A 6,381-nucleotide genomic window follows, 5' to 3' on the forward strand; every position below is an offset into this window, starting at 1 on the left:
AATGTTTTTACTAATGATAAATACTTTTTTCAACGATTTTCAAATTATAATATTTCATTTTCCTTAAAACGAAAATGCAATTTTCTTTATATTTAAAGGAAATAGTACTTGTATATCCACATATTATTTCAAAAAAATTACATCATTGGTGTGTAATTAATGTGATTCTAAGACCTTAAATCGGAAAAAGTTACAGAGTAAAGTTTCACGGCAAATCGAAGTATTTTTATATAAGTATAGTTAACAATAGTAAATTTTAGTTAGGGATGTTGAGCAAATAATGAAATGAAAATCATGTAATAAAAATTAAGAACTGAATTAAGGTTAACAAAGAGCTATTACTTGTGAGCTAAAATTCTGATTCCTCCTACAGGAGTTTCTTTTCTTTTTTTCTTTCTTTCTATTTTTTTTTTAAAATTCAGCATGCCAGCCAGGATATTATGGGAAGGGCTGTAGATATGAATGCAGTGACAACTGTGGTGTACCAAACAGCTGTGACAGGTTTACTGGAGAGTGTGAAAGAGAGTGTCAACCGGGATGGCATGGAACACTTTGTGACAAAAGTATATATTTATTTGTATATCATTCATATAATTATTGATACTTGTCTGTTTTTAAAGATGATAGAAATTTAAAAATTGGAAAATTTAAAAACAAACAAGCATGATTAGCTATTCAAATTTCATGAATACTATTACATATTATTATGCTTCCTGTCAATTTGGCTCTATATAATCATTACCCAACTATTATCGCATAGTGTTCAAAAGATTTATATAGCATAAGCATACCATGCTGAAATAGTGCACGGCTTCCTTTTCTGAAGAAAATCCGACTGCGCCCACGCCGGAGATCGAACTCACGACCCCGAGATTGTCAGTCCGACGCGCTACCTATTACGCCATAGACGCCGTTATCTAAAATACTGTTGTATAATATATATAAACTTAACTTCAAATATTTTATACTTAAAGAAAAAAAACCAAATTACTTTTTCAAAATAGTTTCTAGCAATTTTTCCCCCTATACTCAACTAAATCTCTTTGAAACTTTCTGTACTTTATACCTAAATGCATGAAACATTCAAAATTAAAGAAAAAAGGTTATGACGTACATGTAGCACAGCGTGACCTCATAATAGGGGTGTACTAATATGAATGTAGGAGGTGATTGATTGATTGATTAATTAGGGTTTAACGCCGAGTTGGCAATATTTCAGCCATATTTCGGCGGAACATTAATTCTATATGACCGGTTTTGAAAGATTTTTGTTTTCTTTGGCGGCCCCCAGTGAGCCTACTCTTTTCCGAAAACCAGAGAAACGATCTTTTGCGTGCCAAGGGGGTTGCAATCCTTGACACGGGGCACCATTTAACGTCCCATCCGACGAACTTAAAAATTTAAGAATATTTTTAAAGTTTAAGATAAAACTCTCTCTGTGTTTATCAAAAATTAATTATATTGTGTACCTTTAGATTTTACTGTAAAAATCAGTTTCATGTAAATAATCTATAATTGCATTAACATTAACATTTGTAAACAGTTCACGCACCGTTCGTACATTATTTAAAAGTCTACTTCGAATAGGCGAAAAATCAGAACATTCTAAAAGAATATGAATTATAGTAAGCGGACAGTCACAAGATATACATTGATGAAACATTGGAAATGGAGAAAATATTGTCGTTTTCATACAACAGTCATGCAGCTAGGATAAGGCTGTCCGAAGACTTAAAATGCACTAAAACATATAGTTTTATTTGGGCTGAGATTCCAATTTCTAACTTCTGTATTTATGAACAGCCAACTTGCGAAGAGTGTTTTATCAGGTATCAAAATAACATAGGGTGAATTCACCATGCATCGGACACCCTCGCACTTCAACAAGTTCTAGCGATATCGCTAACGACCGAATATTATCATAATGGAACTTAACATGTATCATGTGGTTAAAATATAAATTTTTGACACAACCGTGTGCTATTTATTGAGAAAATATCATTAAAACCCGATTTTTACGAAATAAGTCAAAATTCACCATAGATCGGACAATATTCACCATGCATCGGACACACGATATTTAAACCAGAAAAATATCATACCTTGATCTCGGTGCTTTAAAGTTAATGATATCGAAACATTTTTATCTTTTATTTAAAAATTAACCTTTTAGTTAAATTTGAATGACTATTTCGATCCACACATGTGTTGCATCACATCGCCTTAGAAAGGCTTTACAATGCTAGTAATATGGCAACTCGTGTCCGATGCATGGTTAACTCACCCTATTTTTGTGATGTCACATGATGTCGGTGATCACGTGACGGTCACTTATAATATTTCCGAAAGTTGCACAAAAATCGCCTTGGCATAAGTGATAAACAAAATTATTGTGAACTTTTTGTTATATGAATCAATAAATCATATCGTATTGTATATATAAAGTGCTGGGGGAAAGACTAAATATTATTTATATAGTAAATATTTCATGAAAACTTCATCTTAAGCACAGATATGAGGGTATTTTCCACTCATTATAGCAATTTATACAAAATAAGGCTAAAAATTAAATTATCCCCCAGCAAGATTCAATTAGAGAACATACTACGCTTGTAGATTCACACAGAATATCTTCAATTTATCCTTGTTAATAGCCATTCTCTGTAAGCATTTAAACTCTTATATAGGGAGTGTGGCACGCTAGGTCTTAGATTTTTATGAAACTTGGCACACATTCCTATAATGATGTATGAAACAAAAATTCATAATAAAATGGTTGCTATGGTCAATGGTTACCATGGCAACCAACATACATTTTTCATGGCCTAAAAAATGCTAAATTTCGATGAAAAATGACCATTTCTGACTAATTAAAAGTCTTTAATACAACAAGATATTTACACGACTTTATCTTTTTGTCAAAATATATCATTTTTATAGTTCTTTAGATAATTTCTAGTATTTGAGTAACTTAACCTCATAGAAAAAATATCCCCCCTTTTTAAGTATGATTTTTCTAAGGAAAAATTGTAGATTTTAGGCTATTTTGAAAAGCCTGGTATAAATTTTTGCGGACATATTGGAAAAAATAAATATATTGGTTTGAAAGTCCATATATAGTTGTAATATAAACTGTAAAGAACCACTTGGTATTCATATCTTGTTTTCAAGTTACCATGGTTACAAACTAATGCTTTTTTAAAGAATTCCAGACAAGGGTAATAGGTATCTACTATCAGTTTCTATATAAATACCTGAGATTTTAAAATGGATTAAAACCAAATTTGTACATGTAGTACACAATAGCAAAAACAAAGGAAAAAAATCAATTTTCAGAACAAAAGATCAAAGGTCAAGGTCAAAACGGCTCGATTTAGATGGAAAAGTAAGGAAACTAAGCAATAGTCATTTTTTCAATGCCATAACTAATACTTGTGTTTTAAACAACATAATTATGAATAAACAAAATTACAGTTCTGGTGGACAATACATGTAACTAGCATCACATGAATTAGTAAATACGGACAGAAGGTCAAAGTTCAAGGACACAATGGTATATAAAATTTGCCTTTTTGTCCCCTGCTTTCACTTAAAGTGGGGAATATTTTAGGTATGTCTGACGTCCATCCGTCTGTCAGTCTGTCTTTCTGCAACACTTTCGTTTCTGCACGATGTCTCGTGAAGCCTTTGAGCCTTTGCAATGAAAGTTTATATAACAACTCCCTGTGGCCTAAGGAAGACCCCCACTGATTTTAAGGTCAAAGGTAAAGGTCATGAATTAATAAATTCTGTCTGTTTTAACACTTTATTTCTGCGCAATATCTCAAAAACTTCGAGCTTTTGCAATGGAATTTTACACTGAAACTCCCTATGGCCTAAAGAAGACCACTATTGATTTCGAGTTCAAAAGGTCAAAGGTCAAGGTAAAAAATTTATACATTCTGTTTGTGTGTGAAATTTTCATTTCCAATGAAATTTTATATCATAACTCCCTTTGGTCCCGCCCGCAACTCTTAAAGTATCCCGTCCCCCCAACCCCACCATCCTCCGACCCCACCCCTAAAGATCCGTACATGCTCTTTTTTCCTTAAGCAGGGGACACAGCTTCTCTGAATTAGCTTGTTAGTATAGCATTTAAACTCGGATATTGTGAATGTCGTATCCTGTTTTATATACAATGTATTTTACTGAAATTGGTTTTACATTCCCACCTTTAGCTTGATGCATAATGTTAAAATGCTATGAGAATGGTTTCATTTATTGAAAAAAAGTAGCCAACTCAAAATATTGAAAGCCTATACACGTACCATATTGAGTGACTTGTACGTGGAGCATTGTGCTACGTACATGTAAATACACTCTTTTGTTGTTTTGGTAGACTTTGGTAGTCCTTGTTCTAAAATGTACATTTTAGACCCCATTCAGCACTCCACACTTTTCCAGTGACAGTCAAAATGTGTTTTCCTGTGACTTTTTTCAGAGAAGTTGACAGAAAAAGCCTAAATCCATTTTACTTTGCAATACAGTAAAAATCTATCATGTATTATTCTTAAAAACTTGAAAATTAAGAGACATTGATGATAAATATTTTAACCCAAATTTGCCTGGATTTACGTAATAGATCTGCTACTTCCAAAATTTAATCAATAATAATCTTTTGTAAAAATCTGCTGGACCTGCTCAGATAATCTGATTTTGTGTTTTCTCGAATTTATGTCGGTTGCTAAGTTTGAGTTGGTTGGTAAGCTTGATAGAATCGTACACCTTATGGTTTGTATTGTAAACATAATTTCTAAACTTGAGTCCTTGAAAATATTGAAAATAATCTGTCCCTGCCTTCTTCCTACGGTTTTCATTTTCTAAAATGAACATGATAAAGTAACCAATGACCAGGACTTACTCCATCCCTTCCAGGAACAATGTAAAAGCACTTACCCCAAATAAATGGGTAAGAGGCATTTGTAAGAAAAACACGGATCCCTTGTGAAACATTAAGAAGCGTTATATATAAATATGAAAGAAAGCGGTTCATTCATAAGTGATTAACCCCAACCCGCCCCCATTCCCGAGTATAGATTTTTTGTGTTTAATTTTATTTTTTTCTTCTTTTGGTAGAAAGGGGTGGGGTGGGGGTGGGGGGCTTGTCAGAAACTTATTTAAGTTTTCATTATTAATAAAATACAGCTACACGGATTTACTAATAATTTTACTGCTAAGGTTCAATCTACATTTTCCTTAGTCTAGAGAAATGATAAACTTGATAAAAATAATAACTTTAAATATGATTCAGACAATTTGTATTTCTATACAAACACCCCCCCCCCCCCAAAAAAAAAAAAAAAAATTGAAAGTATAATTTTCACTGGTTGAAAGGAATCAATTACAAAACATTTTCATTATTGACCTTAACAATTTTTTTATTCTTTTTTTTTTTGGATAAAGACCATTCCCTTAAAGAAAATACTTGGATCAGGAACATTATCAATTTCTTTGTAAATATTTTCAAAGTCATTGAATAAAAAGTTCAAATCTGAAATATACACAGATAACTTTTCTCTCTTTTTTTCTGAATCAGATACAGATAAAGGCAAACAGTTGTATCAAAAAGATTGAGTTTTCTGTTACATCCCACTAATACAGGGTTTTTAGGTGTGGATTTTTTTTTCTACATGTAGCCTTTAAATAGAGATAAAATATACTTTTACGTTCTTTAATTTTAGAATGAGGGTGTAAAGAGTATCAGTTTATATTTTAAATGTAGCAAATCCTAGGCATTTGTTTCGGGAATAATTTTTTTAACCCATAGTATAATAATAATACTTATTATAATATGGGTTAAAAAATTATTACCGTGACAAGTGCCTTTGGGTTGGAGGTTGTAGCACTTATCAAAGATGGATTATTTATTTTCCTGCCAGTTGAGGACAGATTATTTATTTTCAACATTTTCAAGAACACACTTTAGTTTCTAAAATCTGTAACAACCCCCCCCCCCCCCCCCGCATCAAATTGTCATCCCTTTAATGACAGACATCAACTTACATACATCATTCAACATTCAACTTCAACTTCCAGTTCTGTACAAACATGTAAATGTAGCTTGACTTTAATTATTTAGGTAAAATCAATAGCCTAGTTCTCTCACATTATAATTCAATTTTGCTTTTCTTTCCCACATTTGTTTTAAAAAGGCACTGACTTTCCAAGGCTGTATTCATTAAAATATATCACTCTGATTGAGACATTGTACCTCTTCTTACATCCAATTCAATATAATTCTGATATCTCAAGTTTATCTTTTATCCCCATTTTAAAACTCCTAAGACCTTGAGGCTTAGGCTTCAATATCATGAATGTGCACAGAGCTGATTTCCTGTACCA

This window comes from Saccostrea echinata, unplaced genomic scaffold (assembly GCF_033153115.1).
Source record: "Saccostrea echinata isolate AGI-Se365-2 ecotype Australia unplaced genomic scaffold, CSIRO_AGI_Sech_v1 ptg000033l, whole genome shotgun sequence".
Lineage (NCBI taxonomy): Eukaryota > Metazoa > Mollusca > Bivalvia > Ostreida > Ostreidae > Saccostrea > Saccostrea echinata.